Genomic DNA, 21,031 nt, shown 5'->3' on the forward strand with positions numbered 1-21,031 from the left:
GAAAAATGTTTCCTAGGTTGGGGTTTTGGCTCCCCGAGGAGAGCAACAACTGGTTGCAGTTAGACAGCCCATCAAAGCTGTTAGAAAAACATGTTTGTTGCAGCTGCAGGTGACACGTGTCTGCTCCTGCTGAGGTCCTTCTGTACAAAGCAGATGGCTGTCAGCAGCTCCAAAGCCGACTGCACTCGCTCGATTCTGTGCTGATGACACTTGTCTGACCCCACACATACACACTGAGCAGAATCTCAAAATATTCAAAGGTCCAGATTATTTAGTGTGAAAGCAAACTGTCTGCACATTCTCGGAGAGGCTGAATATGAATCACTGCAAATGCCATCAGTGTTCTTTGCAGCTCATTGATTATGTCAATTCTGATAAATTAATCCAAACCTCTTGATTGTTCTTGGTATTTTGAAGTCTATATCCACAACATTGCACTTAAATAATCTCAAAACATTTTGATGGATACTTAGATTATCCGCACCATTTATCATCGGCTTTAGATGGATTAATTGAATTCCATCCTTTTAGGATCGGAAAGTTTGATTATGTATCCAGTTGAAGCCAACATGGTGGGAAATGTTGCTGTTAAATTTAATCTTGCAGGCAAAAATAATATTCAGGCCCAGTGAAAATTTAATTCATCAATTGACCATCACTAAAATCCAAACTGCTCTTCCTCCAGGAATCTAAAGCTCTTTTTTTAAATGAGCACCGGGAAAGATTTTGTCAATTATATGTACCAGAATTGGGGAGGACAACATGGATGGGGGAGGGATTCTCAGGAAGCTAGGGAACATGCATGTTCACCTGGACATCCTGGAAAGAGAAGGGCTCAGATTGGTAGGTGATGTCAGGGAGGTCGACAATGTTGGGGGAAGGGACATGGGTGACTGGGGGAGGGGAAAGGACAGGGCAGGTAACAAATACTTCACTCCTACCATGGCTGCCAAAATCAAGTAAGTGGAACCTCACATTGGACAGGTACAGGTGCTGCATGGGAGTGTGGTCAGTGGGTGGGCGGAGATACAGGTCGGCTCAGATGGACAATCGATAATGAACCCCAGCAGGCAGCATTGAAAATGCTTGGGACAGAGGCGAGTGTGATGGAGGAAGGATCCGTGTGTGTGGGAGAGGCTTGTACGAGGCTCCGAAAGGCCCTGCCACACACACACTTCTCCCTCCAGGATCACTCGTGGTCCGGCTCTGTGCAGCTGAACTGCTAGTGGGGGAGGGGGTGGGGGGAGGACTCGCGAAGCCTGTCAATGAATTAAAGACAACTTTACACATTATTCAGTGAAAGTGAATATATTTTCAGATTGTAAAAGTGACAAAATGTGTTCACCTGTGCAACCACTTCTGATCAAAATTTCTTAACAATTCTAGGCCGAACATTTCTAGGTGCCGTCCCAACATCTGCAGCAGGGGTGGAGTCAGCCTGTGCAACTATTGGCCCTGTTGCCTCTGATGACTTCGATGTGGGTCCTCTGGAGAGCTGAGGCCTTGAAAGCCCTGCCTTGCTGCTCCCTCTGCAGTGACAGAGGATGAGGTTGAGGGGGTCACAGACAAAGGGGACTCGGAGGGAGAGGACAGTCTCTGAGGTTACCTCTGTGGATGACCCAGGGGTGTCCAGCTGCCTCTCCTCCTCCGCTCGGGTGCCCAAGGGCCCCAGCCTAACTCCTTGAGCTGAAGAAGCACCTGGAGGGATGGCAAAGTGCCCTGTTTCCCTGCAGGAACTCAGACATGGCTCCCGCGATGGGGTGCAGGTCTGCACACATCTCCACGTTCTACTGAACCAGGTTCTCCATGGCGTCCGCCATCCTTCCCATGGAGACCTCCATGCGCACACACGTGGGCACCACTTCATCAGAGAACAGGCAGATGCATTCCTTTAACTCAAGAACCACTCTGTTGAGGGCTTCCAACAGCTCTGTGTGATGTTCCCCTGCCTTCTACTGACTCTCCACGATGAGTTGAAAAGCCAAATTCAGAGGCTCATCATCTGACTCGGACCTCACAGATGCCTCTAGCCCAGCAGTCCTCCGAGTGCCGGGGAGCTCGGCTGAACCTGCCTCCTCCTGCTGTGGACACGTGTCCATGTGGTGACCACCAGACTGTGAACCCGAGCCTGCTCTAGATCTAGGTCCCCCCCCGAGGTGTGTGTCTCTGTGCTGGTGCAGGGTGTGGGTAAGCGCTGTGATGGGTCTTCCAGGCTGCTTATTTCCAGCTCTTCAATGGAGTAGGAGTCCTCTTGGCTGGAGGTGAGGATGTGGATGGAGCTGAGGGACTGGCTGGCTGAGGGTGTCAGTCGCTTGGCAGAGCTCCCTGTGAGCCAAGGTAGAGATAATTAGTGTATGGCAGCAGAGTCAAAAGCAGGAGAGAGAGCACTCATTGTTGCGTTAAGAAAGGGATGATGTGGTGCAGGATCCTCACGAGGGTGATCGCCACCAACCTCATCGTCATCACAGGCACGGTCCACACCCTCACCAGTCAGCACGATGGCCCACTTCTCAAAGTGAGTGAGGGGCCTAATGTGGGCCACTCCACCCCCTGGTCTGGGATCTCTCCTTGCTATTGTGAACCAGCTTCTCCTGCTTGAAAACAGATGGAGAGAGTGTGAGCAGGACACATGGCACTGAGTGGAGTGTTTGTGTGGTGAGCGGAGCCATGGACGGGATGAGGACGTGAGCTCCAGAGGGTATGAGCCTGATGGAGATGTGAGGGTGTGTGTGAGGGTTAGTGGTGTTGTCCCTTGAGGTGGGAGATCCATGCGGGTGAGTGATGGACTTGGGAGTGTGAGAGTGATGCGGTGGTTGACTTACAGATCTTTCATCCTCTTCCTGCACTGGATGGCTGACCTCCTCTGTGCTCCAGTGGTGCTGACCACCACTGCCACCGCCTCCCAGACAGGATTGGTGAATCTGGTGGACCTCCTGTGGCTAGAGTGGGGTTAGAGGATATCACGGTGACCTTCCTCTGCACCCAGAGAGGCGTCACTAAATTTGGGGGCCACCATCTTCTTTGCTTTCGAGGCCATCTGTCACCTGGAGCAGTCCTGGTCTGTAGACACGAAGTAGGCTGAGCTCTGGTGCGCTTTAAATATGGTGCCCAGAACAAGAAGCGCTAAAGTCACAGCATGGTGGGCAAGTCCACGCCTGCCAACCAGCGATCCAGCGTGTTCCTGAGAATGCGTTATTAATGAGACGGGAAGGGGTCAATATGGCTCGAAAACCCACCATTGCGGCCAGTGGGTAAAACAACTTTCTTCACGCCCCTAACCGCACTTAGGGTGGAATCGTCCCAGATTTGCACTAAGTAGCTGCACTAACCCACCCTATATTTATTATTATGGTAATGAGGTAATATTTCACTCATTTAAAAACCATGCTTGATAAAGTTTCCACAAAATACATCCAGTTGTTTAAAATATCAATGTTGGATGTTTCAGTCTTCTTTTAAACTTAATGAAATTGTGGATATGTCAGTTTAATCCTTCAAAAAGGAGTTATCTAGAGGTGGAATCTTCTGTAATTGGGATGTTGCACCTTCTGTGAATGTGTATAATGTTAACTCTGGAACTGGAGAAAGTGTTCTGTTCTTTAGTACCAAAGTCCCTTCTCTTGAAGTGGATTTACTGGCACAAAAACGCAGATGAGAAGCAAATGGATATGGATTTCAGAGCTGAAATTGTCCTGTGAAATTTGGACCATTGAGGAACATGATCACTCCCCCTGCAGCCATAGCTCCATCCCAAGAAAAACTGCGAATAGCTTAACAGCTGGCAAAATCTGTTAGACCTTGGTAATTAATGCTTAACCATTCTGCGAATATAAATTTCGTAGCATTCATGACAGGTTTCATAACAGAAGTGTGAACCCCATAACGTTAAAAACAAGTTTTTTTTAATCACAGTTGTGAATATCTGAAAAAGAAACAGGTTTTGTAACAGAAGCATGAATTTTATAATGCAAGTGTTTTGCAATGCTAATTGGTAACAGAATCTCTAATTCATGCCTCACACTGGGCGTGATGTAAGTTTACATCAAACTTGAGGTTCCTGGAGCCTGCACAGTGCAGCCAGCAATGTGTTATACAGGTGAAGGAGTATGAAAATGAGGCTTGGGGGCCTCAAAAAGGACTCCTTTTCTTTTTCTCACCTATTTTTTTTGTTTCTCTTAAGGAAGAGTGAAAGTAATTCTTATTAAACCGATGGTGTTAACACTGCAAGTTGGAATAATGCTGCATCGGGCATACAATAAGCATCACACACCCAACTGGGTCTTTACCCTGCCCAGCTACAGGTCTCAACATCAACCCCAGAAAAGCCCCACCTACAACACCAGCCAGGCAAGATTCCATTTCCTACTTAGTTTCACAAGAGACCAATCAGTTCAGTGGGCAAACAGCAGTGAATTTCATTCTTCCTGATGCCATGTCCCCTAATCAGGCACTGAGTGCCTTTAAGATAAATGAGGGACCCCACCTGCTCAGGTAGCCCACAAGAAACCCTAACAGAGTTTGCCTCTGGGGATCCCTGCATGGTGACTGACCGTCCTGCTGCTGGATGAATACCGGGGGTGAGGGGCTTGAAGACAGACTCATAAGGCTGTCCATGAGCCTTCCTGCCTCAGACTTAAGCAGGGTCCCCACCAGTCATCCGCCCACCCAATTAAATGCCTCCCTGCCTTCAGAAGTGCCTCGGGGGGGGGGATTACAATCTGCCCTGGGAATCCTCCAGTTTCCCACCAGACGGGACTTCTTGAGTGAAACGAATGAGTGATGCAGGTTTATCCACCTACCAAGAGAAGCAAAGAGGCACTCACGCTCCTGTTCTTATCCAATAGCCTTGCATTTGGCGAGCACAAATCATGAGGCAGCAATGGGAAATTAGAAACCTGGCTGATTTTTGTCCCCTCTGTGGCCTGTACACCCTGAAGTCAATTATACTGGTCAGTCAGCATGGTCAGTGCAGCTCAGATCGGCCAGGGATCAAACTGGAAACAACACTACCATGTGACAAATTTACACTGGGGAAGCATGTAACATTTTTTGGAGACAAAGATTATATAAGTGACAGAGAGAGACAAAATCATTGAGAGCATGTGAAAGTGTTTAAGAGAGAAAAGGAGCATGTGGGGGAGAATTGTGAGGGAGTGATAAAGTAATGGAAACAAAAAAGTTCTCATACAATTAATTTCTCATTGTTCTGCTGTGATATTTATGATGAAAAATCACAAACTCACCTTCTGATGCCCTGCCACTGATTGGTTGCAGTTTAAGAGTTTAACAATCATTTGCTGAAACTGAGGCCACCATTCTGTTGAAAGCAAAGACAAAATAGATTTGAAGGCCTCCTATTCCTAAACAAAGGAATTGATTTATAATGTTAGAAACAGCAAAGCTTGATAGTTTGTGTAGGTGGAGACTGAAATGTGATAAACTTCTGTCACAAGCAGTAGCCACAAAGCCCCTGGGTTTGTGTCAGTCTAAACAAAGTGACAGTGCTGTGGGATTGAAATGAAATCTTATTTACCATTCAGACATAAGAGGAGATATTAAACTTTACTTATTGTGGAATTTTTAAACATTAGGTGCCAGACTCAAAGCCATGGTTTAATTCACGTTTTATACAAGCAAACAAAATGTGGCTCCCCCAGTCTCAAAGTCAGGCCAGGTTTATTGAAAAACTTAGTCATGTCACCTATTTGTAGATTAATTTTATAACTTTTAGTACAGCTACAAAAGACATAAAAGGCACAACTAGCCATTATAGCCATGAGCAATGAATTGAATGTTACAAGGATATAAATAATTATGGTCGGATTTTGGCTACCGTAGCTCAAGTTATGATTTGGGAAATTTCCCAACTCACCAGGTCTGCCTCAGTAAAAAGTGCCCCATGTGCACAATTTTAGCACTGGGCTGGGCAGAGCCATAGGAAGTGGCGGGAGCAGGATAGAATCGGGTTCAATGACCCAGCATCTGACTGCTGCTACAGTGGAAGCTCAAAATGCTGCTGTTATGGTTGTTATTTAGTGTTTAGAGGGGTTCAGCAGGGGGTCACAGCAGTCCAGCAATCTGTGCTCCAATAGATTATGGAAAATGCTGAGGTCCCATCCCCAAGGAGTGACAATGGCCTCAAGGAGCACAAACTTGCTGCCCTTTTTCAGGGTGACAGATTCATCTCCCAGCTCTGCCACTCCATCAGTGCCCCTGTTGTTGCCTGTCAGCCACCCCAGGCTGCCATGGTACAATCTGATACCAGTCCTTCTGTGCCCAGAGCTGCTGAAGTTCATCCTCCCAGCAATTTACAGTCAGAAAGGCAGCAGCCTTCCACCAGCCATGCTCAGTCACTGGAGTAGCACCATAGAGTAGCAGTAGGTGGAAGACAAACACTAAGGAAGTGAACAAAGTTGCTTAGTTGACTTTTGATTGCAATATTATATGACATCATTTAGGTTTAGAGTGTTTGTTTTATGGTGGTTTTCATCATTGTGGCCAAGCAGACACTGTAATGGGCAATAACTGAGGGAAGGAAAGGTGTGGGAATGTTGGTGAACAGGGAATTAGGGTTGTGGTTATTGGTATTACACTCGGATGAATTGCTCACAGACTGCCCGATGTTACCCCACGTCATTTTATGCCTCGGGGTGTGGGCCCTGCTTGCCAAGCCAAAGATTCTGCCCCATATGTTTAGGTGACTCATTCTGATGCATGGACATTTTTTTGGCATTTTACAATCTTTATTTATGGCTTTTGGATTCTTCAACTCCCTGAGGCAGCTCTCTGTCTTCAGGGAACTTTCTGAAAGTGCTCTCCCACACCTATGCTGACTTCAGCGCCCGCCCTCCTCCCTCCCCCTCCTCCCTCCCTGACCCCAGCAGCGCTGAGCTTTTCAGTGCGCTTTCCACACTGGCTGGCTGTTAATTGGCCAGCGTGATACCACGGTCGGGGGCCGATCGCGGGTGGCAGCCCATTTCCCAGCTACTCCTGAGCCCACCGACCACACCCATATACTGAGCTCAAAATCCTGCCCGTTTCTCTTGTCTCATTTCATATACACCCCTTGTTTTACCACCTGTTCTCCTCTTGTGGCCCTAGTCCTCTCTAGAACTCACCTCTTGAATACCTCCATACCAACTTTCTTTTTTCCCCATCACAACTATCACAAGCTTCGCCTAATCTAAAGCTCTATGACCCATGTTCCTTTTACATTGCATCACCCTGTGTCCTCTCCAACATGCTATGCCTCTAACTTCAAGGTCCTTCTTCCTATTTTGAAGTTCCTACACTCCCCTACCACACTAACTGAGTGACCACCTCCAACTGGGCTGCCCATCACACACCCTCTATTGTGCATATCTGTGCACATCCAGTACCTCCTGCTTCACTTTGTACTGAGTTTCCAGTCACAATGTGCACGGAACCTTCTCAATAAATCACCGCCTCATTACTTCTCACCGTTTAATGTCTTGTACCTTTTTAAACAGTCTGTTCAGTTTCCTTCCCCTTTGCCTCTTTCACCTCCTACTAAGTGTTTTATTCTCCACTTTATAAAGCAGAGGGACATTCTCCTCCTTGATAGATGATATATAAATGGAAGAAATCGCTACTTATCCTGACCCTTCCCTTAACTAATACATTACTTTAAGCTGGTGGCTCAGTTCATGGTAATCCTGTTATATGCAAAGTCTGGTTATGTACTTCCTCTTCTCCGCATGACAAGGTTATGCTGCACTTACATTCTATTTCAGTTGTCAGTCATGGAACATCACAACTCTCACATCCATACAAACTTGCTGACTTAACTGTGATTCATGCCAAAACAAGATTTGAAAGTGAGCCAAGCGTCTGCCTGTCATTTTTGTTCACAGCTGTCCTTTAGAACCATTGCCCTTAATGTCATTTACATTCCCTTCTGACTTAACTTCTGCCCCAAGGGCAGGATTGGACAGAACCATTGCTCTAGGCCAGTCAGAAAGAAACATGAGATTTTTCTGTCACTGCTCCAACTCCATTACGTATTGAGATGAGCTGTGAACTCTGTACTTATGTTGCTATTTGCTTTTGTTTAAAAATCAATTCCCATTTGGAAGCACACTGTCACCATCATTGACCACTGCATTCGCTGCTCCCAATGCAGACTCCTCTACATTGGGGAGACTAAACGCACGTTGGGTGACCGCTTTGCGAACACCTTCATTCAGTCCACAAGCATGACCAGACCTCCCTGTCGCTTGCCATTTCAACACTCCACCCTGTTCTCATGCCCACATGTCCGTCCTTGGCCTGCTGCATTGTTCCAGTGAAGCTCAACACAAACTGGAAGAACAGCACCTCATCTTCCGATTAGGCACTTTACAGCCTTCCTGGCTTAACATTGAAATCAACAACTTCAGACCATGAACCTATCTCTCCATCTTTACCATTTTTTTAATCCCATTATTTTATTATTTGTAGTTATTTTTATTATTCATTTTTGTTTTATTTTTTTAATTCTTTTATTCAACCCCACTGCCGCCACCCCCCACAGGGCCATCTGTCACTTGTTCCTATGTTTTGCTTTCACAGAGCACTGACCCTTGTTCTGCTATTAATACAGTCTGCTATCTTACCTTTATGCCACTATCAGCACCTTCTTTAGTCTTTAACACTACCATTAACACTCCATTTTGCATTCCCTTTGTTCTGTGTTTATGGCATCTTTGTCAAATTTCTCCTTAGCTCCCACCTATCCCCAACCTTCTGTTTTGCCCCACCCTCTCTTAAACAGTATAAAATCCATCACATTTCTATTTCTCTTCAGCTCTGAAGAGTCATATGGACTTGAAACGTTAATTCTGTTTCTCTCTCCACCTGCTGAGTTTTCCCAGCATTTTGTTTCTTATTTCCAATTTCTAGCATACGTGGTATTTTGCTTTTATCATCTTTGAGTAGTTAGCAGATTACTATAAAATCCAGCCAAGTCAAGTACATTGCTTTCTGTATGGTTAGTTATACATTCAAGAGTAACTGATGTTCCAAAGAGTTTTACAATGGATCATGGGTGTTATTCAGTCTCTAGCACAGCTTCACACATTAGCGACATAGAGCATCACACCACAGTAATGTTCTGCACCAGAGCATATTGGGTCTCTGACAAATCCGTAGCACAAAGCAGTCAAAGCTTCATTTTATTTCTTGCTAAATTCAATTCTTTGTAAATACAAAATATAGTTGGTGCAGTGGTTTAGAAGGGAATTCTGTCCTTTCATCTCAAGGACCCCGACTTAAATTCAAATCATCAACATCTTCTCCGATTGCTTCTAGTTCACTTACAGAACATTTAGGCAATTGCCATCTTGTAGTAATAAAAGGGTTTTGTATGTTAAAAATGTAGGTGATTTTACCAGATTATTGTGTATATTATTAAGTTGTGTTGCTTAACCTGGTCACCATCTCAGCCAGGGTTGGTCCTTGCTAGGGGAAGAAATTTGAAAGGGAAAAATAATGAGTATTTTTTTTTTTTTTAAAAAGTGACTTGTATTTATATCACACATTTTATGACCTTAGGATGCCTCAAAGCTTTTTGCAGCCAATAAAGTAGTTTTAAACTAGAGTCAGTTTGTAATTTAGGAAGTATAGCAGCCAATTACCAAACTAGCAAGCTCCCACACACAGTGTGATAATGACCAGCTAATCTGTATTTCCAGGACACTACGGATAATTCCCCTACTCTTCCTCAAAATCGAGCCATGGGGTCTTTTATGCCCACCTGAGGGCAGACAGGGTCTCAGTTTAACATCTCATCTGAAAGATGGCACCTCTGACAGTGCAGCACTCCCTTCACTGGACTGGAGTGTGGGCAAACAAAGAAAAAAATTATCACAGTGCATTATTAGTAATAAGTGCATTAATCAGTTTGTATGGCCCTAGTTTTAACAAAGCTTTACATTTTTGACATTAAACAGTTCTTCATTAAAAGTGTGGGTGAGGGAACTCATATTAATGTATTAATTATCACACTGAACTAGAGACATTGGAAATTAGAAGTTTAGCAGGTATTGATTGATATAACCTCACTTAATTTTTGACCAGAACCTTTGTGCACATATGTTTCAGAAACCAATAAAAGCCAATGCTACATCTGTAAAGTTATGTTTCCCACAAATGAACTGGTGATAATCTCATACTTCATACATCAATATAGTAAACTGTTTGAAAAGGCATAAGGCTGAAGCAATATTCCAGTATACCATTCATCCAACAGCTGCTTTTATTTATTGAAAAAGTGACTGATGTCCTTGGGAAAAGATGACGAAAATGAAAGTCCAAAAATGCTAAACCATTTGTTTGTCCTTTTTTCATGACCTCCTCAATATAATGACAACAAACAATCAAGAATTCAAACAAAAAAATTCCTTCTTTAGAAATCATGATATTTTGATGAGCCAATTGCTTCTGTGGTTTTTAAATTATATGTATTCTATAACATCACTGAGGAAAGAGATAAACAACTTTTAGGACATATAAGGAATAGAGTTGGCAGAATCAGCAGGAATATATTTAACCATTCATTAAGCACCATTCAATTAAACTGCTCAGCTCATACATGCTCATCGATAATGAACGTTCTCCATTCTACAGCCCAAGCTCGAATGGCTGTCCATATTTGGTGATGGCATTTTGTTTTACACAGATTTTGATTTTCCCTGGGATTGATGGATTGTGGACATGTCTGTTTAACGGCATGTCACAATGTAGATCTTTGGGTGGTTGTGGGGGTGGTGGGAATCAATCCATGGGAAAAATCATCAAATACATTTTAAAATTGTAAACAAATTAAACCATCTGAAGCATGTGCTTTATTTAAACAATCCCTTTTCATCCAACCAGGATTCTGTTTTGGTAAAGATGTATTGTTATCCAGACTTTAGTTAAAACAGGTAAATATCTATATTCCAAGTTTGCTTCCAATTATACCTTTCTAAGATTACTTTCAGGTATTTACCATGTCCACAGCACAATGAAATGTGCTTGATTTGTTCACAGTTAAGCTTTGTGCATCTAACACTAGATATAAATATTTTAAAGCTCAGGTCTGAATTTACATAATGTTTTTAACTAAAGTAGAACAGAGATCAATTTCAGGTGATTGGTTGAAATACTCATGTACAACACTGTCATTTCAAAGGCTTAACTCCCAATCTTTAATCAAATCAGTTTGATATCAGCTACAGAAGATACATAAAGAAGTTTCCAGCACTGAGGACTGCTAACAATTTATCAATCCATTACATCGCCCAGTTCCTATTATAGCAACATTCCTTCTTAAGACTATTTAACTTGTCTTTTAGTCATTTTGTCAATAGATGTACTCCAGCATGCTTCCTGATGACTCAGCTTACTAGAATGATGAATAGCTGAGAGAGACACACATTGGGATGCTGCCAGACCTGCTGAGTTTTTCCAGGTAATTCTGTTTTTGTTTTGGATTTCCAGCATCCGCAGTAGCTTTTAGCTTTTTGTTTTTGTCTCAGATTTGGTCTGGGTTCACAGGTAGCTCTTAACTTTTCCTGAAACTGGCAGGTAATCTAGGCTGATAGACGTGAACTTTTCAGTATTTTAATTACCAGTAATGCATCAGATATTTTGCAGTCTCAACCTCCATTGCAAAAGCTCTTAAATCTTCATGTAACCATTGAAATTTGGTAAACACTTATATCAAGCTTTAAGAAATTATAAGCTGTTATTTAATTGAAAATAAAAAGCAAAAGCTTTAAATGTTCACATGTTCTATCTAGGTGCTGATGAACCTGTGTATTTCAAGCACTTTGTGTTTTTATTTCACATTTCCAGCGCATTCCTCTCCATCTCAGCTTCATGCTTTGGGTTCTTTTGAAACTTGCATCGATATAGAGCCTTTCACATCCTAAGAATGTTACAAACCGCTTCATAACAAATACATTACTGCTGAAACGTAATCACCGTTATCACAGAATCACAGAATCACAGTTATGTAGATTTACAAAGTTAATTTTATACACAGCAAAGCCTCATGAACAGTAATGAGATAAATGACAAGTTCATTTGTTTGGTGTTGGTTAATCCTACACCTTAGCTCTCACCTTTACCTGGTTCTAAACAGACAAGCTGCAAAAATTCTTCATTCCCGCTTTCAATTTACTGTTGCTATGAGATTATACTATGCTCCTGTTCAACAGCCCTGTCCTCAAAATAGTGTGTCATCTAACTGACCATAAGCAATCAGTTGCTATTTGTATCTGTACACATCATGACACCTCAAAACGCTAAAATAATTTTTAAAATTACAGACCTTTCACACAGGCTACTTTTGCCTTGGAGCCAGACAATTACAAGCATCTGTCAGTCTGCATATTTGACTAACCAACAACTAATCCAGGACAAAGCAGCCCGCTTGATTGGCACCCCATCCACAAACATTCACTCCCTCCACCACCGACTCACAGTAGCAGCAGTGTGTGTACCATCTACAAGATGCACAGCAGGAATTCATCAAGTCTCCTTAGACAGCACCTTCCAAACTCACGACCACTACCATCTAAAAGGACGAGGGCAGCAAATAGATGGGAACACCACCACCTGGAAGTTCCCCTCCAAATCACTCACCGTCCTGACTTCGAAATATATCGCTGTTCCTTCACTGTCGCTGGGTCAAAATCCTGGAACTCCCTTCCTAACAGCACTGTGGGTGTACCTACACCACATGGACTGCAGTGGTACAGGGCGGCAGCTCAGCACCACCTTCTCAAGGGCAATTAGAGATGGGCAATAAATGCAAAGCCCACATCCCATGAATGAATTTTAAAAATCTCCAATTGATCCCAGGATTTGTAGCCTTTAGGCTTTGTAATTCTCAAGGCATATTCCAGTTTCAACATTCTCCACCTTTGCTGTAGATTAATACAAATTCAATACAAGGTATAATGCATTTATAATTAAACCTATCACCCACCTTAATATGAGTAATACAAGGTGAGATCCATTAGTAATTTGGAAAATTCCTTTTACACTGGTGTTAAACTTCAGAATTATGGTGGTTTCGGACTTGGCCTGGCACCACACACTTGAACTTTCCACCCTCTATTCTTGGAACGATGGAGAAATTGTGATCATTAGGGCACGCACTAACTGAAACACCTTTTGCATACGGATTAAAGAAGCCCTAAAAGTGACATCACGGCCGGTGATTTTAGGATATTTCTCAAAAAGACACACCGATTGTCATAGTTTCAATCACTTCAGGGCACAGTGCAGGCCATCATTAGCCAAATCTTCTTCAATCGGACAGTCCTTCTCAGTTCTGACTTTCACTAACTGGGTCACAGCCTTTGGCTCATTAAGTCTTGACCTGCTTTAGTTAAGGTTCAAGTCTATTACCTAAGTGGTTCATCGTGAAGAATCCTATTCCTAGCATGAAATTACTTAAGGGCCACTTAGCCTGGAACATAATCTATGGATTTAAATATATTTTTAAAACTTTTTCTATGAAAAAATTGAAATTTCTGTTTACAAAATAATATAAATTCTTCTGCCATTTAGTGATCAAACTAAGAAAGAACCCATCACTGGGACAATAGTTCCGGATTTTTATCTCTTGCTTAAAAGAGAAAAGTCACAAGTAGATATTAGTGCCCTAGTCACCAAATGGGACAACGTAATCAATCAGTGAAACACTTGCATTAACAGAAGATGGAATTTTAAAATGTTGTTGTAAAAGCTGCTTGTTATTGAGAGTGACCCAGTCAATTAAATGTGCTTCAGTAGAGAAGAGGCAGCATATTCATGGTAATAAGGTACAACATTTATAATGACTGGGACAATAAAAGATGTGAGAAAGGTGCGCAACAAAACTTTATCAGTTAAGCATCTGCAACAATTTGAAAGGTGCTATCTAGAAGCTAATTGCAGTTGGCAAATGGAAATCATATTACTTACCTCCAAAAAATGTTATTACTAACTCTGCGAGCAGCCTTACGTTGCCAGCTCCTTTCACTGATACCCTGAAAGAACCAACCTTTTCCTTAAAATCAAACAAGAATCAGTAAGAATTTCCTAATGGTATAGGGAACCGTTCCTTTTGGCATATCTTTCTAAAACCCAAATCACTGCATTACAACTCATTAATCTTTCCAACCCAATTTTCAGGAAGCTATGCTCAGAGTGCACCAGTTTGCAAAGCTTTCATCAGGGGACTTTGGTCTTTCAGTGATAACAGGCAATCACAAAGTAACCAGGAGAGAAAAGGTGGAAACATTGGAAAGCAGATCAAAAGCAGAATCGTGCCTCATTGTACTGTTGCGTCAGAACATCAACTTCAATCACTCCTATTTGGAAAGGTTTCTGCTCATTCTGGTGTACCAGTCTCACTGTCTACATCAAAGCAAACAGGCACTCAATGCGTGCATTTATTTCTCATTTTGATGCTGTAATCCTCACTCTTCATTTAAGAGCACATGTTCTAGAAATATAATGCTACTGTTACAAACTAACTTTGTTAAAACTGGCTTTTCCTTGATCAATTTATGTTAAAATAAAATATTAATGTTTGTGGGGACAGATGGGATCTAATATGTTAAATGGGTCCATTTGAGGTATGAAACAGGCCAGAGCATTACAGATTTCTGCCTCTGAACTACCAATCCAGTGTTCCAACCTTTTTTTTTCCTTTATTCATTTATGGGATGTGGGCTTCACTGGCTAGGCCAGCATTTATTGCCCATCCCTAATTGCAAGAGTCAACCATTGTTGTAGGAAGTCACATGTAGGCCAGACCAGGTAAGGACATTAGTGAACCAGATGGGTTTTTAACCACAAAGCAATGGTTTGTAATTCCAGATTATTATTAAACTCCCCATCTGCTGTGGTGGGATTTGAACCTGGGTCCCCAGAGCATTACCCTGGATCTCTGGAATACGAGTCCAGTGACAACACCACTATGCCACCACCTCCCCCACTGACTCTTTGTACCCTTCTGAATAAACTGAAACCAAACAAACAAATTAACTGACCAACAACCTCTTAAACAGGCACTGTAATTAAAATAAAACTTATCAAATTAAAATAATGTTACTAGGGCAGGTAGCACACTCCAGGCCCTGTTGTGCCCACCAGTCACATTAGGCCTCAAGCATACCAATAGACACCACATGCTCCCTCTCCAGGCACTGACTCTCTTTACACTTTGAGTAAAAGAAACAAATAAACAAATGAACTAATTAGCAGCCCCTTAAAGGGGCACTTTAACAAAAATCAAAAGCTTAAAAGGAAACTTATTTAAATTGAAGTAATATTTTGGGTGGAGATAATGCACTCCAGCCTCTGTGGTGCCCACCAGTAACAGAGAGCCTCAAGTGTACCATTGGACACTGTGTGTTCCCTCACCAGGGACACCCGGGTGTGAACATAGCTACAAAAGAGAGGCAGATAGTTGGGTCAAACAACCACTGAATCAACCACAGCCTGGACCTGTTAATATCCACTTTGACCAGGCCTAGGAGCAGGCCAACGAAGAGGCCCTAGGTCCTACCAGTACCCCTCCATACCAGGTGGCCAAAGATTAGGAACATGGGGCTGAAGTGCAAACACAACTTGAGGAGCAGCCCCCTCAAACAGTGGAACAGGAGCTGCAGCCTCACACATCCTACATAGACATGGAAAACCGACTCCTCAAGGCCAGAGAAAATACAGGCAGCCTGGGAGCCCGTGAACCACCTTAGTCTTCTATTGCATGGGACTGCTGCTTGCAACACCCTCCATGCTAATCCCCTATGGAAAAAGGGAGAGCCTTCCAATAGGGTCCCCCACTCCTCTGGATGACAGGACAATTAGGGATGGGCAATAAATGCTGGCCCAGACAGTGAAGCCTACATCCCATGAATGAATTTAAAAAATGAACAAACACCACAGTATCCCCAGAGGGTTGGCGAGGACGAGGACACAAAGGGTGTGCACATAAAGATAACCCCTCCGCGCCTCATGGAATGGCACAGACAGAATTTCCATGAGGTGATTCAAACTGTGGGGCTGAGGTTCCCAAGGAAGGTTTCGGGACCCGGGGCCAATGTGAAATTCTGTCCAAACAGGGGTCAGTTCAGGCAGGAGTCCAGCATACGCTTGAGCCACCTCAGCATCACACCTGCAGCCAGGCTGTCTCTCTTTATACTTTTTTTGAGCAACACTAAACAAATGGTTAAATTAACAAAGTGAATTAAATTGATATCTTCTTAAAAGGGGCACTGTAACAGAATCAAAACTCCAAAGAAAACTTATCTAATTGAATCAAAATGTCATTTTGGGAACCAGCAATGAGCTCCAGCAGTACCCCCTGGTTATAGAAAGCCTCAAGTATACCAATAAACACCCCCATACTCCCTCGCCAAGAACACCCAGCTACTGACTCTCTTTATACTCTTTTGGATGTATCAATTAAGCAAATTAACTGATTAATAGCCCCTTTAAAGAGACATTCCATCTCCAATTGTAGTCTTTTGGGTAGAACTTAAAACAAATGAACAAATGAACAAATCAAATTAAAGTAGTAGCCTCTTAAAGGACACAGTAACAGAAACAATACTCTGAAGGAAACTTATCTAACGAAACCAAAATGTTATTTTGTAGGGTGAGGAAGTACTCCAGGCCCTGCAGTGCCCACCAATCAGGGAAGGCCTCAAACACACCAGTGAACACCATATACTCCCAGGGTACCCAGCCTCCTGACTCTCTTTATGCTCTTTCTGAGTGAATAAAAAACCCCAGGTGTGCAAATTAACAAATCAACAAAGCAAATTTAAGTGACAGCCCCTTAAAGGGCCATTGTAACTAAAGACATTTTAAAGGAAACTTGATGTGGTTCTGGGGGTTGATGAAGCATGCCAGCCACCACCCCACCCGCACCCCCCACCCCCACCCCCACCTCCACCCTCACCCTTACCCTCACCCCCCACCCCCACCCCTACCCTCACCCTTACCCTCACCCCCCCACCCCCATCCTCACCCTTACCCTTACCCTCACCCCCCCAACCCCATCCTCACCCTTACCCTTACCCTCACTCCCCCACCCCCACCCCCATCCTCACCGTCACCTCCCCCCCCCCACCCCCCCGACCTTTAACAACGTAACCAGCCTACTATTAACATAATAAAAGAGAGAATCTGCAAGGCAGATGTGGGACTGGCCTTGCTATATAGTGCAGAAACTTACACAATACCAAAAAGAGAGGAACAACATCTAGATGCTAATGAGATGGATGTGTGGGGTGATAAGAAAGGACAGGATCAGGAACCAGCATATCAGGGGTTCAGTGAAGATTGTGGGAACATCAAAGGAAGCAGCTGAGAAGAGATTGGAACGGTATGGTCATCAGTTGCAGAGGGAGAGAGGGAATGTGGAGATGTGAGTGATGGAGATAGGACTGCCAGGAAGGAGAGGAAGGCTAAAGGCCAGATGGAAAAATGCTGTGGTGAGAGACCTAAACTCAGCGGATTGGAAGAGGAATGGGTGACTGACAGGGGGAGATGGACATGGGCGATCAACCAGCATTATGGCGACCCCAAGTCAAGTGGGAGAAGCCAAAAGGAGAGTGGGACATAATTCAGCTGAAGGTTGAAATTTTTCAGATAAATCAGAAGTTAATTCCTATGCAGTTTGAATGATTAATGCAGAAAGGTCATTGACCTGAAAAATTAACTCTCTCTCCACAGATGCTACCAAACCTGTTGAGCATTTTCTGTTTTAATGCTGGAAGCTTATCACTTCTTCATTGTGCAATTTTAGGCAATTAAACTCCAGCAGTAATCCTTCACTTTTCTTAGGGTTTCTGTCACTGCCTACAGTTTCTGGTAAATGGGTTTTGGTCCCGATATCTACTTGGGGCTCATAAAGAGAGCAGGCACACAGAGGTTGGAGGTGTGGGGGGAGGGTTTTCAGATGGGAAACCCAGATGTCTGGGTTTAAGAGATCAAGGAAACTGGAGCAGGAGTAGGCCACTTGACTCATCAAGCCTGCCCCAATACTCAATAACATCATGGCAGGTCTGATTGTGGCCTCAACTCCACTTTCGCATGTACACCTTTCCTCCCAGGCACCCTGCAGGAATTAACCATGGGAGGCGGGGACTGCCCACCCTTTGGGTACAATCACGTGCAGGTAACCTTGCTGGACCTGGAGGAAGCAACACCTGCCCCTCAAGCAGAACAATAAAAGGCAATTACAACATGGGTCCAGCTCTTCTTCTCACATTTTACTTGTCAGGAATCATGAAGTGCAGGAATGAAAATTAAAAATTCTGTTCAAATGGAGATGTGCAACCCCCTTAGATTTCAGTGACCAACCACCTTCCGGGAGTGGACTGCTCATCTGACCAGCCACTATTAAATAGGTTGAAGTTCAGTTTTTGTTTCAAAATAATTTATCTTTCCACCTGTCCCCACCACCACCACCCCCTGTAACTCATCTATCCTTGGGTGGGGGATTGAGGGTTAGAATGCACTGAGTTCCAGGTCAAGGAAACAGCAGTGCTAATATGAAACAAATTCTACATTAACTTCTTAGCAATCTTGATTTGGACAGAGATAAGAATGTTGATAGGTTTTTCTGCGTATGTCAGACAGCTGGCTAATGAAAAAGAATTAATTATTAGATCAGCAGAAATGTGGTGGAATCCATACCAGGTACTCAAGTATAACATCACTGCTTTCAAAGTGTCTGCTCAGCCTCATTTTTCAAGGTTGTGTTTCTAACTCCCATGAATATATGCAGCATTGCAATTTACCAAGAAACCAAATTCAAAATTCAGAATTGACCACATGCTGCAAGTCAGCACAATAAAACATACAATAAATTGTACAAAGGAGAAAAGTCACAAGTAGATATTGGTGCCTCAGTCACCAAATGGGAAAATCTAATCAATCAGTGAAACGCTTACATTAAGAGAAGGTTGAATTTAAAAATGTTGCTGTAAAAGCTGCTCATTATTGAGAGTGACCCAGTCAATTAAATGTGCTTCAGTAGAGAAGAGGCAGCATATTTATGGTAATAAGGTACAACATTTATAATGGCTGGGACACTTTCTATTTGTGACTGGGATAATAAATGATGTGAGAAAGATGTCCAACAAACTTTTCTTATCAGTGAAGCATTTGCAACCATTTGAAATTGTACAATAAAATCTGTCGACTCATAGGTTATCTAGTTTTAAATACATATATTTCTCAATCACAAGATCAAAAATTCCATCCTGTACACAATAACTGGCTGCAGCTCTGAAGAGGAGTGTGCAACTGCCTTTCCATGCTTTAGTCTTAGAAATTCTAGTCAGCCAAAGCCATGACCTTGGGTCTATGGTCCTTTTACTATCAATGTGGAATGCTGAATCCCCACTCTGTCAAAGCATTTTAATAGAGTTGGAACTCCACCTCCATTATCTGTCCTTTTACATGTGGCACAGAAGTTTTAAGAGTGGAAAATCTTCCCAAAAATATTTCAGGGTCAAAGATTTATTAAAGTAGTTAGGTTTCTCAATTCATAATTATTAGCCCATATGCTCAGAATAACAGTTATCAGCCACATTGTGTGTCCTATTTGTTTGTCAAGGCCATCCAGTTACCTTTGATATATTATTCTTTAGCCACTTGCTGATGTGTAGAGATTATAGGCAAGGGTAAGTTCTCCTCATTGAGGACCGTGGAGAGGACCAGATGTGACTTGAGAACTTCATACAAAGCTTCACTTGTGCTGTTGGGTGACCTATACCTACTGGTGGAAGTCTTGAATCAGTGACCATTTGTTACTTTAAAAACACAGGAAGCCTTTATTTAGATTAGTAATTTTCTCTGGCTAAGATTGACACCTCACCTACATTGCTTTCATACCACGTGCCAGATTTACATTTTCCCTTTACAAACCAAGTGATGCATACATTTAGTAATTCTCCACAGCTTTAGTAGAAGTTATTCTGGCATTTAAGGAAGTAGGCTGTTATAGAGTTTATCTTCCCGACAACTTTTCTTAGTGGACAGATTTAACTTTATTTACAAGACAGCAACAGCAACTACACGTGTGCATCAAACTCCATAGCTAAAGAAGAATTCTTTACTAGAGGTTTCCCACGCTACTAACTCATTGGTTTTCACAGATATGTGATCTTAGAGCACAGGATTATTCTTAAAGCTACAGTCCTACGTTTATCAAAACTATAATTACTACATTCCTCCCCCTTTAACTTTTCTGTGCATTTTGTATTTACAAGGATATTTATCTTATGACATGACAATATTTACACAATTCATGAAGTTACAAGTTCAATCTTTCAGGTGGTTTCCTGATCTGTGTGGAACGTCATAGCTCCACCACTTCCGATTCTTTTGTAGGAAACACATTCTCTGGAACTGTATTAACATCAGGTACCTCATTAGGCAAATGCAATTCAGTGCTTTCCATTCCAACAGAGACATCGGGCATGTCTGTCCTTGGTTGAGCAACTTCAACAGGAACCACAGGTTCAGCAATGGTTACAGGTGGAATATCATTTTGTTGGGGTATCTCCCTTTATCTTAAATGATCCACATGCTTACAGGTAATCCGGTCCTCCACTTCCACATGGTACGACAATGGTCTGAACTTACTTTACCAGGTAACTACTTCGGTCCTCCACCAAAATTCCTTACATATACTGCAACTCCAACAATAAATTGTCACTCACGATTATGCAAATCATGATTCGCTTTTTGGTTGCCTTGACTTTTCTCCACCTTCCGCTCAAAATTGGGAAGTATCAGGCTTAGTCTTGTCCAAAGACGGCACCTCATCAGTAATTCTGCAAACTCTTTCTACATGTCTTCATCTTTCTACCACAGAATTTAGTCCCTGCCTTTTTGACTTCACTGTCCGCCAGACTTCTCTCAGCTGCAATCTCAACTTGTCTTAGTTCAGTAGTTGAGTTACCCATGACTTCATTACCTACTCGAATCTTGGAAAGTTCTACGACTTTTCCTTTCAAAGCCTCTTTAG

The 21,031-nt window shown here is 42.8% G+C and overlaps 1 protein-coding gene across 3 annotated transcripts in view; it reads right to left on the reverse strand.

The window, feature by feature from the left end:
- Positions 1–21,031, reverse strand: part of LOC144687166 (semaphorin-3D-like) — a 380,732-nt gene that overhangs the window by 299,064 nt on the left and 60,637 nt on the right. For 2 of the 3 annotated variants that reach the window (XM_078552909.1, XM_078552911.1), the window contains exon 2: positions 5,244–5,317. The exons of the other annotated variant lie outside the window; for it this stretch is intronic. The gene's annotated coding sequence lies outside the window, so the exon portion shown is untranslated. The remainder of the gene's footprint in view (positions 1–5,243; positions 5,318–21,031) is intronic. 3 annotated transcript variants of the gene reach the window in all.

The sequence above is a fragment of the Cetorhinus maximus genome, chromosome 12 (genome assembly GCF_964194155.1).
Source record: "Cetorhinus maximus chromosome 12, sCetMax3.hap1.1, whole genome shotgun sequence".
In the NCBI taxonomy this organism is placed as follows: Eukaryota; Metazoa; Chordata; class Chondrichthyes; order Lamniformes; family Cetorhinidae; genus Cetorhinus; species Cetorhinus maximus.